The following is a 12,631-nucleotide window of genomic DNA, read 5'->3' as shown; positions in this document are numbered from 1 at the left end:
AATATAAGTTAGCACTTTAATCTTACATACATATGAAAACTTAGATTTCATAAATAAATGGCATTAATCTTGCTAACCAATCACTTTATAGTGGTAGTAGATCCTCTTTGACATTGTATTTCTTTTTGTCAAATCACTGCAAAATTGAAAAGTTAATTTAGATTAGATAATTAAATACTATATCTAGTTTTTCTTAAGCAAAAAAGAGTTTAAAATATAACATACTTTCTTCTTGATAACTTCAGCCGGATTCAGTGCATTTACAAGATCATAAATGTATCTTAGTACATAATAACCACATTCATGACTTTCAGGTTGTTTTGGACAAGAATCTCTCAGCAATTTTGTAAATATGTCGATGTATTCATTTTCCAAACATTGTGCGTATGCTCTACAAAAATTAAAATTAATTAAATACATATTATACTCTCATGTTTTAAAAATTAACAATGCATACATTACAATTGAAGAACTTACTTTTCCATAACCTCCTTAATTATTGGTGGAGATTTATGATTTTTTAAAGGGTCCAAAATTATGGTCATCCCTCGCATCATCACGAGCACCAACATCCAATGTCGACTAAAACAATAATAAATTATGATTATTATAAAATAATAATTCAACCATAGTAGTGATAATATTTAAGTAGTTCGTTCTTACTCAACAATCTAAGGAATTAAATATATTTGGCATCGTCTATCCATAGTCATCATCCATTTGGCCATAAGATCCACCGTATAATTTTTACTTTCATCATTGCCAATAGAAAGATGTTCGGTGTCAAAAAATTTGTATAATTGTCGTGAATTTGGGTGCATGCTTTCCCAAATGCATCTGTAGAATCAATCATTCATATTACATTTTCAATTAATAAATTAATATCGTCAAAAAAAAAATGGGCAGAGTTTCCTCTGTTTCTATAGCATATCCAAAATTATTAGTTACCTATAAATTCAATTCAAACAAAACATACAACAAACATCATGCATGTTCTCAACCATAAGCCACTGCAGCACACAAAATTCGCAGAACCTACTTCACTAAGACATACATGTTCTCAACCTTCTGTTATCTCCGCAACACACAATTTCATCTCAAAACTTACTTCACTACGGATGAATATCTAATATATTCAAACTCCTCTAATAGTTTGTAATGACATAACGGATTGAGTTCAATTTGAATTGAGACATACCTCATACCAAACAGCATAGCTGAGGATCCAATATTATCCATGGAGGCTGCTTGATAAACGTTTTCCGAAGTGCTGAAGAGAGCCTCGCGTTCTCCTATAAACTCCGGGTCAACGGGAAGTTGTACAACCCCGTCTATTCCTTTAATGGAATAATACTCCTTCACTATAAATTTTAGACTCAAACCAATTTTGTCCCATTGGTTATCTGATAGCCAATTTGAAGGTTCTGGTTGAGTTATTTCAACGGGGATGGCTACATGAGATCTAACTGATGATAAATATGGGCTTGGTGATAGGGATTTGTGTTTAGATAAAGATGGACCCTACATAATAGCATTTAACATATCAATATAGTGTACCCATTTAAAAATAAAATTTAAATATCTAAGCAAATAATTTTATACCTAACAAGTCATAATTAATTTTTTTGGCCAAGGCAGAAATGCGTCTCGTGCGTCCCCAACATATCGTATGTTAACAAAGGGAATATGGATCTCAGCTTCTTCTTGTAAGACATCTATAAGCCAAACCCTCGCAACTGAATCATCAAGTACATTTCCATGGATGGTAATTTGGCTACCCATGTTTGGTACAATGATTATACCCTTAGCCACTACATTGTCAATATTATCAGAACACAAATGAACTTCATAACTCGGCGGTGGCGGAGACTCATAAATTGATGATCCATCATCTTTATCAAAATGATAGTCTTCGGTTTGATGAAAATGATCATTTGCGTTGGGGGCAGGTCGATAGACTTCATCACTTGTATTCTCATAATATTGTCCCTCATCAAATTGTCCTTCATCATAGTATCCACACTCATCGTTTTCCTCATTATATTTTTCATTTTGAGCTAATTCCTCTTCTGTCCTAAATTTATGTCTTTTTAGCTCTTCAATCTCAGCTTTTAGCCGAGTAATCTCCTCTTTTGCAGTCATTGTTTTATGTTTTTTTCCAAACATTTTGGAAACGGTCGCCAGTTTCCAAATTAAGAATTCCATCAATAAACCAATCTAAATAATTCTTAAAAGAAAACAATTATTATAAAGTATCATGCCCGCTAGCTCGAACACGACCTGGGTGTTCTAGTGTCCCTAATGCTTGAGTCAAGATGTCATCTCGACCCTGAGTTGTAATTTCACCACAACTCAATTTTTCTTTGACGTCCTCCTACTCAAGATATTGTTTGGTTAAATTAGTTTATATAAATAAAAACAATATATTGATTATAAAACCTTAGAAAACTTACTATCTTTTTGGCAATCTGTCAGTCCAGCTCTGTCACGAGAACTTTATTTTTTTCACGCGATCTAAGCCAAACTTGATACCTCTCTGGATTTTGAATATTTCGTTCTTTTTTCTGCAATGTACAAGATAATTATAGTTATATGTTGCGATAATATCAACCATTATTTAAATTTTAATATCAATAATACTTACAAAATCTTCTCTTATATTAGCCATTCCTCTACGAGAGGTTCGATGCATTGACTTCATTAGTAATGCACGTACTTCTCGTTCTTGATGCACTTTTTGAAACTCTGGACTTAGACGACTAGATACAAATTTTAACCATTCTCTCTCGTCAACTATATCACTATACTTCTTCGGGGGAAATTTGAGTTCTTCCATCATACTCATTTCAGCCAAAGGGTTGATGTATTCGGTAGTGAGTTCACTTTTAAAATCTCTCATTATTTGACCAGCTTTTTTCAAAATCTCACGTTTGAAGGTTTGAGGAATGTTGTGACCACCCTGAGAATATAATTAAGAAAAGTAATTATTAAATTTGGATATCACACATAAATAAATAAATATCATAATGATAATTTCTTACAATGATATCCTCCCATAGACCGTCTTTCAAATCTTGTGGGACCTTCCTCCAATCACCTGAGTTGAAAGAAATCGTGGCTCGTACTCTAGATCCAAGATATGATATCATGTTTGTGTACACATCACCTATTGGTTGTCCCAAATCGTTCCATTCAAGATTTTTCTTGATTCCTTTGGCTTTTTGTTGGGTCATGTAACTCATTCTTATTTTACCATGACCCTGATGTTTCTCTTTGTCATCTCTTTTATCCGCCGTCTGCAACACACAAATTAATAATCACAAGTGTTAATGAATTATACAAATAAATAATCACAAGTGTTAATGCATTATACAAATAAATAATCACAAGTATTAATGGATTATATAACTTACTAAACATGTTTTCTTCTTTTTCTTATTTTATTTTTGGTTGATTCACAATCGATCCATATTCCTTCTTCGATGTCGTTTCTAAGATAATCACGATCATTGGTATCGCTATCATTATCATTATCCTGAATATTCTTTAACTTGTTCATGTATCGGTTGTCCAACAATGAAACAGTCATGATATAAATCATAATTTTCATCGTAATCTTCTTTTTCTGAGAACTTCCGCTCGGGAGCTGATAAAACGATGGACCATTTATCATTAACTGGATCAAGTATATAAAACACTTGTTTTGCTTGGGCAGCCATGATAAAAGGATCGTTCTTGCTTCCATTCTTGCTTAAATCAACCAGAGTGAATCCAAGTTCGTCAATTTTAACTCCAGTATTATTGTCTACCCAAGAACATTTAAGAAGAGGAATACGAAATAATGAATAATCTAGATCCCATATTTCTTCAACAATCTCGTAGTATGTCATTCTTCAAGGGAAGGTTGTTGTTGGAAAAATGTATAGCTTCTGCAACTACACTTACTCCACTATTTTGAACCAGCCGAGCATCATCTTTTGACTTAGTATGAAATCGTTTCCCTTCGACAATGTAAGCTTGATGTTTTATTACATCAATGCTTGCTCCAAGAGATATGCGCTTCAACTCAGTCGACAGTCCATGATTTTTTTCTCCCAACTTCGTCAAAATTGTATTCTTCAGCCACTGGCAAAACGTTTTATTATGCTCATGTATAATCCATTTTTGTTTATTTTTAACCTTGTTTGGAATCATCGACTGTAATAAATCTATGTGATCACTGAAACATAAAAGAAATAACAAAAAGTTTAAACAACAAAAAGAAAATCACTACTCTAATATATATGATTGAAATATATTATCTACTTACATTATATATGATTGAATCTCAGGATTATTTTGCAACACAACTAATTGAGCTTGATCTAATTCTGCCCTAGACACGGTGATCATTGTTCCGTTCCCTCGTAGTCCTTTATCAACTCCATCTGAGTTATTTCGTGGTTTGCTGATTCCGATTGCCTCAACCCCACTCATGTATTCTGAGCAAAATTCTACTGCATCTTCCGATATATAACATTCAACCATACTAGCTTCAGGACGATAATGATTACGCACATAACTTTTCAACACCTTCGTACTTCTTTCAAATGGATACATCCATCTCACCCAAACTGGTCCACACAACTTGACTTCCCTTACTAGATGAACCATTAAATGTATCATAATGTCAAAGAAGGATGGCGGAAAAAACATTTCAAGGTTGCATAGAGTTTCCACTATCTTACAATGCAATGCATCCAATTTTTTCATTTCTAATTCTTTTCTGCATAAATGATTGAAGAATATGCAAACATTCGTTAAACAATCTCGAACTTTTTTCGATAATACTGACCGAATAGCAATCGGACACTACTCCAAAAAAGGGCAATTGTGTCAGTCAAATGCGTCAGTCAACGCAGTTGACTGACGCTGTTGACCAAGAATTAGCATTTGTGGTAGTTGGACACTGCCACAAATGAGGGCCCAATTGCGTCATAACATACACTGACGCTGTTTAATGGAACCGTTTGTGTCAGTGGGGCACTGACGCAAACGAGCTGTTAACGGCGTCAGTGGCCCACTGACGGTAATGGACGTTTGCGTCAGTGGGGCACTGACGCAAACGGCAAAGTAAAACGCGCGTTTTTACTTTGCCGTTTGCGTCAGTGCCCCACTGACGCAAACGTCCATTACCGTCAGTGGGCCACTGACGCAACTGGGTCTCCCATAATAAAACCCTCATCGTCCCAGCTGAGCCCCATCTCACTCCTACCATAATTTCATACTGTTTTCCTCCCAAACCAGCGGCGCCCAACCAAGGTTCTTCCCATTTAGGTACGTTTTCAGCCATTTTTTTTTCAATTTTAATGTTAAAATAATGATTTATATATGTTTATGAAACTTATATATAGTTTTTTTTGGATTTTTTTGTATAGATTTTGTTTTTTGAAGATATAATTTGAAAACCCATAATCTTCATTGGATTTTTGGGGTTTTCTACATCAAGAATCCACATTGCACAATTACCACAAGTAAGTGTAATTTTATTAATTTTTATGGTTTAAATATAATTTTTGTGAATTTTTTTTTTTATAAATTGACTATATTTCGGATTTTTAATTTTTAGATAGTTTTATTAACTTTTTTTTTTTTAAATTTAAGTAAATTTCGAATTTACTATGTAAATGAGTATATATATAGATTAATGTATATATTTTGTATAAGTTTCATTTTATTAAATGTTTAGTTTGATTATTATTAGTAAATTTTTGTTTATATTTTGTTAACTTTTTAAAATTATTTTTAAATTTTGGGTTTAATTGGTTAAATAGGTATATATTAAAATTGTTTGTTTTTTTAAGTTATATTTTATTATTGATTTAGTTAGGATATTTATAGTCGATTTTTATTTATGTGAGTTGTTAACTTTTTAAAAAAAAAAAAATTATTTCGGGTTTAAGTAAACAAATGTGTACATATAACAAATTATTTGTTTTCTTTAAGCATTTTATTGTTTATTTAGTTACAATATAGCTTTATGATATTTTTCTTTATATTTTGTTAACTTTTTTATTATTTTTTTTGTATATTGTTATATTTGAGTAGGTATTTTATTGACAACTTTGTTGGTGAGATCAAGCTTTGGGGGATTTTATATTAGAGGTAATATTTTAAACCTTAATGTATAATTAATATATTGAACTTAGTAGCCTGTACGAATTATAAAATAGTGGAGACAGGATCTGGGACTGTGTGCTGCGGTGATATAAGGCTGTAATTGTGCATGTTTGATTGATTACTTGATTTGTTGTATTTATGTGATGAATATATATTTATTTAAATTTTGGGAAATATGATAGAAATAGGGGAAATGCTGTCCAATTTTTTTTTAAGATTTAGTAATTTTGGAATTATGCATGTTTGATTGATTATTAATTGGTTTGTTGTGTTTATGTGATGAAATATGTTTATTTAAATTTTGAGAAATATGATAGAAATAGGGGAAATGCTGGTCAATTTTTTTTAGGATTTAGTAATTTTAGAATTATGCATGTTTGATTGATTAGTTGAATATTTTTGTGTATACCATGTGCTGTATAAATGCACATTTTAAATTTGGGAAATGTGATAGAAATATGGGAAATGCTGCCCAATTTTTTTTGGACATATTGTTTCCTTTATTTACTTTTCAATTAAGTAATCCACGAACTTAATTGTTAATGTTTGTTGCTTTGTTTGTTTGTTTGTTTTTTTTTTTTTTTTGTGTGAAGTTTGACAATGGATAGAGATTGGATGTCAGCGGATAGGTTATCTATGAAATATAGGAATGGAGTTGAGTTTTTCTTGGAATTTTGTGCAAGAAATACTCAATCTCCTAATAGTATTCCTTGTCCATGTGTTAAGTGTGGTAACGTTGTGAGGATGCCAATTTTTAAAATAAAAGACCACTTATTTAGGAATGGAATAGACAAAAGTTATAAAGTATGGTTTTTGCACGGTGAAAGAATGAAAGGAGTTGATGAGGGACCATCTAAGAATAATAAGTATTTTGATGTTGATTACGAAGTTGATGATGTTGCAAAGATGATTGATGATGCACAATATGAATCACACGTGGATCCAATTAAATTTCAGTCAATCTTAGAAGATGCTGAGAAACCCATTTTCTCTAATTGTATAAGGTTCACTAAATTATCAGTACTGCTTAGGTTGTATAACTTAAAAGCCAAACATGGGTGGAGTGATAAGGGAATGACAGAGTTGTTAACATTTTTAGGAGAATTATTACCCGAAGGTAATGAAGTGCCGTCTTCATTTTATGAAGCGAAGAAGACATTGCGTTCGTTAGGCATGAAATATGAAAAAATACATGCTTGTCCTAATGATTGCATCTTATATCGAAAGAGATTTGTTGATGCAATTGCATGTCCGGCATGTGGCGAGTCTAGATGGCAAAAGAAAAAAAAATTCAGATGCAGTTAGAAAAGGTGTCCCTGCAAAGGTTTTATGTTATCTTCCACCGATACCTCGTTTGGTTAGGTTGTACCGAAATGATGATCATGCTAAAAATTTAATTTGGCATGCTAAAGATAGAGTAAAGGATGGCAAGCTAAGACATCCAGCTGACTCGCCAGCTTGGAAAACAGTAGATGTTAAATGACCGGAATTTGGGAATGAACCGAGGAATATTCGTTTGGGTCTTTCTGCTGACGGAATTAATCCACACAATTCCCTTAGTAGTAAATATAGTTGTTGGCCTGTAATGCTAGTCATCTATAATCTACCACCATGGTTGTGTATGAAGAGGAAGTTTACCATGTTGACCTTGTTGATATCTAGTCCTAAACAACCTGGAAATGATATTGATGTATACCTAGCTCCTTTAATTGATGATTTGAGCACATTGTGGTATGAGTGGGTTAATGCTTACGATGCTTATAAGAAAGAAAATTTTAATCTTAAAGCAGTGTTGTTGTGGACTATTAATGATTTTCCAGCCTTAGGTAATCTTTCTGGATTTAGTGTGAAAGGGTACAAGGCATGTCCCATTTGTGAAGAAGGGACTCATTCTGAATATTTAAAACATTCTAGAAAGATTTGTTATATGGGACACCGAAAGTTCTTATCCGAAAAACATAAATTTCGAAGTTTGACAGATGCCTTTAATGGTAAACCTGAATTTGGAAAGGCTCCACCACCTTTACTTGGAGGACAATTGTTAACAAGGTTGAACAAAGTCCAATGCAAGTTCGAAAAACCTAGAAATTTTACAAATAAGAGAAAAAATGTTAGACGTGAAAAAACAAAGGAGGTTGTAGATGGTGCGACAGGTTGTTGGAAGAAGAAATCTATTTTTTTTGAGCTTGAGTATTGGGAGCATTTGGTTTTGCGGCACAACTTGGATGTAATGCACATTGAGAAAAACGTGTCAGATAGCTTAATTAGTACATTGCTGAATATTCCTGATCGGAGTAAGGATGGAATCAAAGCTCGGTTGGATTTAAAAGTAATGGGTATATGCAGTAAGTTACAACCAGAGGTTGGTGAGAGACGAACCTATTTACCACCTGCATGTTATACCCTGTCTAAAGAAGAAAAACGAAGTGTATGTCATTCTTTGTTGAATGTGAAAGTACCGGAAGGTTATTCTTCAAATATTTCTTCTCTGGTAGATATGAAAAATTTGAATTTAGTTGGAATGAAGTCTCATGACCATCATACACTACTTGAACATCTTCTACGGGTAGCTATCCGCTCTGTGTTGCCCAAAAAAGTTTGATATGCAATTACCAAACTATGCTTTTTCTTTAAATCTATTTGTTGTAAAGTGGTAGATGTGTCGAAGTTGGACAATCTTCAAACAAATATTGTGATAACTATGTGTGAGTTGGAGCTGTATTTCCCACCTTCATTTTTTGACATAATGGTTCATTTAATAGTTCATTTGGTGAGAGAAGTAAAATTGTGTGGACCAGTATACTTGAGATGTACCCATTTGAACGGTATATGAAGGTTTTAAAAGGTTATGTTAGAAATAGAAGTAGACCTGAGGGTTGCATAGTTGAATCCTACATCGTTGAAGAAGCAATGGAGTTTTGCTCAGAATACTTATCAGGTATTGCGAGCATTGGACTATGTTTTTCTAAAATTGAGTTTGAAATAAGTAAAGGTGGTAGAGGTGGTGTTGTTTCTGAAGTAAATAAATCTGATCGAGATGAAGCACATCGCCTAGTCTTACAAAATATTGATGATGTTCAACCATACATCGAGTAAGTTCTTATACATATGCATGATCAATCTTATTTTTCTCTTTCATTATATTGACAATGATATAAATGATATTTCTTGAAGAGGACATTTCAATTGGATCAAGACTACTTATCCTAATAAGTCTCGGAATAAAAAACGGGTACAAGATGAACATTATCGAAATTTCAGCACTTGGTTCGAGAATGAGGTAAAATACTTGTGTTGTTCTTGTTTGAGTGTTATTGTATTTTAGCTTGTTAGAATTTAATATACTTTGTTTTATTTTATTGTATTCTAGGTTCTGATTAACACCATAAACAAAGTGTCTGAAACACTAAAATGGATAGCACGAGGTCCTTCAATGAGCGTAATTAAGTATCAATGCTATTATATTCACGGTATTCAATTCAACACCGTAGAACGTGATAACATTAGAAAGACACAAAATAGTGGTGTTACTATTATCGCCCAGACTTTTCAAATATCTAGTTCCAAAGATAAAAATCCCATAAATTGTGATATGACATTTTATGGGGTGATCAAAGAAATTTGGGAACTAGATTATGTGACTATTCGAATTCCAGTCTTCTTGTGTGATTGGGTGAAAAGTGATAATGGGGTCAAAACAGATGACTTAGGATTCACACTGGTGGACTTAAATCGAATAGGACATAAATCTGACCGCTTTATAATGGCATCACAAGCCAAGCAAGTTTTTTATGTGAGTGATCCAGTAGATGCTCGATGGTCAGTTGTCCTAACAAGTCAACCGAAAGATTATCTGATCAAAGAGTCTGGGAGCGATGACATTATACTTGAACAAGAAACGTTTACCATTGATTCACCGCCTATTGATGTCACCATTGACAATGATGATGACTATATACGCGAGAATGGTGAAGGGTTGTGGGTAGAAAATTAAAGGTATATATATTAATTTTATGATTTTGTTTTTATGTATTTTGTGAAGTTTATACCAGATAATATTTGTGTTTACTAAGTTGCAGGTACATTGATTATGGATCCAACATATGATGAAGATGACGATCCGTTTGTTGATGATCATGGTAATGGTCTAGAGGGGATTAATCCTACCGCACCAACAAATACACAAGAAAAGAAATATAGGGGTAAATCAAACTGTAGTGATGTATTCAAAGCAAGAAGTGAGGGTCGCAATTATGAGGTCGAGTACAATCGTTTTGGTCGAGGGATGGGAAAAGGGGGGATCAAGATGAACAGCACCATCGGTCTTCTATCACGCACAACCCTTCCTTTAGATATCGACAATTGGAAACAAATGCCAAAGGATAAAAAAGAGACTTTATGGGGTCAAATACAGTTAACCTATAATATTGACTATTAAATTTATCATAACGAATTAATATATTGAAAAAAGTTTAATATTTTTGGGTTCGTTTGTGCAGGAAAGGTTCAAACTTCCAAATTCTTCAAAAACAGACGGCCTCAAAGAAGCAGGAAAAACATGGAGAAATTGGAAAACAAGACTAACAAAAGATCTTATATATGTATATAAGAATGTAGCTCCTGAGCTTCTTGCCAAGCCGTCATCAGAGTACATCGAGTATTACAAACCAGAAGATTGGAAGAATTTTGTTGCAAAAAGACTAACCCCAAACTGGGAAGAGATGAGAAAACAAAAACAAAATGCTCAGGCTCAGAACAAGTATCCACATCACTCAGGGCGTGGTGGTTATGCACTGATAGAGCAAAAAATAGAAGAGGAATTGGGTCATGAGTTGACCGAATATGACAGAGCTGAGATGTGGACACGGGCACGGATGAACAAGAATCGAGTTGTTATTGATGAAGAAGCTCGAGATGTGGTCAATAAGATTGTAAGTGTTCTTCGATTTTTTAAAATAATTGTAATGATTAATCTGTATGTTAAAATTCTAATCGATTTATTTACTATGTATATAGGCGGAATACAGACAAAAAGTAGCAGAAGGCGAGTTGGTGGAGGAAGGTTCAAACGATATACTAACAATGGCATTAGGCACTCCAGAGCATGGGGGACGTGTTAGGGGGGTAGGTGCACATGTCGCTCCCCGTCAATTTTTTCATGTCCCACCACCAAAAAGATTCAATCACAAACAAAAAGGTGCGGAAGATGCTCGTTATAAAGACCTTGAAGAGAAATGGCGTCAATCTGAAGAAAGGGCACGTCAACAGGAGGAAAAGTTAAACCAGTTGATGGCGCATATTGCATCTCAACAGAGCGGTGCATTTGGATCATCAAATGCATCTGGTTCGGGTGTAGGAGGAGCCTCAAACACACCACACACACCACATGCCCCTCCACCACTGACACAGGCACAACAAGCTCCGCCACCACCGACATGGACATCATATGCTCACCGACCACCCTCACAGCTACCACTTGCTCCTCCACCACCGACGCAGGCACCATGTGCTCCCCCACCACCACAGTCAAATTTTCCTGAGGAGGTAATAGTTTCTTATTAATTCATTATTGCATATATTTGATACAGTAAAAATAAACTAGTTTATCGAAAAGTCTAATAGATTAATTGGAATGTAACAGATTAATTGTAAGTTGTGGCTTGGTTCGACACAAAATATAGTTGCAGAGGGGAAACTTGTAAGTACCTGTTGCACAGAAATACATAGCGTTCAACTGGCTCCTGGAAATTATCGTGTCAGAGTTGAGGTAGCCATTCAAGAGAACGCTAGTTTACCATATCCGCTTACAATGGAAGGTTATACATTGGTTGGACAAGCAGTCGGGTATGATGTTGGATGGCCACAACATTGGGTTCTTACTAATCAACAAACGAAAGAGCCACTTGTGCCCTCTACTCAACAACCAAGACAATCAAAAAAAAAAAGAATAGAGGCATTGACACAGGAGCCTACAGAAGTGCCTTTCTCAAAAATATTGAGGTGTTTGGTGAAGTTTATTGATAAATGGCAAGCTGACCGCGTGGTAGAGATTCCAATTGTTGAAAGGGTATTTGGATTCGAAACTATCGCTCTATTAGGGAAAGATGATATCCTCCACTTGTGCAACTATGAGATGATTGGACAGACCGAGCTAGCATTATATATGAGGTACAATTGTGTTTATAATCTTAGTTTATTTAGTTTAACTTGAAATTTAATAGTTTATTAACTTTTTTAATTATATGTAGATTCCTCGATGATTTGGTGCAAACGAAGGGATTGAACCACATGTACACTTTCATGCATCCCGCTTTAGTGTCCACTAATGCAGGAACCAATGAAATACGTGCTAAAAATCTCTTTGATCGGTTTCTACAGATGGAGCTAGAGACACAGTTTCTAATTTGTCCTTGGAACAACAAGTAAGTCAACTTAATTTTATATTCATATATTTTGTTTATTGATAAATATC

This window comes from Humulus lupulus, chromosome 5 (genome assembly GCF_963169125.1).
Source record: "Humulus lupulus chromosome 5, drHumLupu1.1, whole genome shotgun sequence".
Lineage (NCBI taxonomy): Eukaryota > Viridiplantae > Streptophyta > Magnoliopsida > Rosales > Cannabaceae > Humulus > Humulus lupulus.
This window is presented reverse-complemented; position numbering follows the sequence as displayed.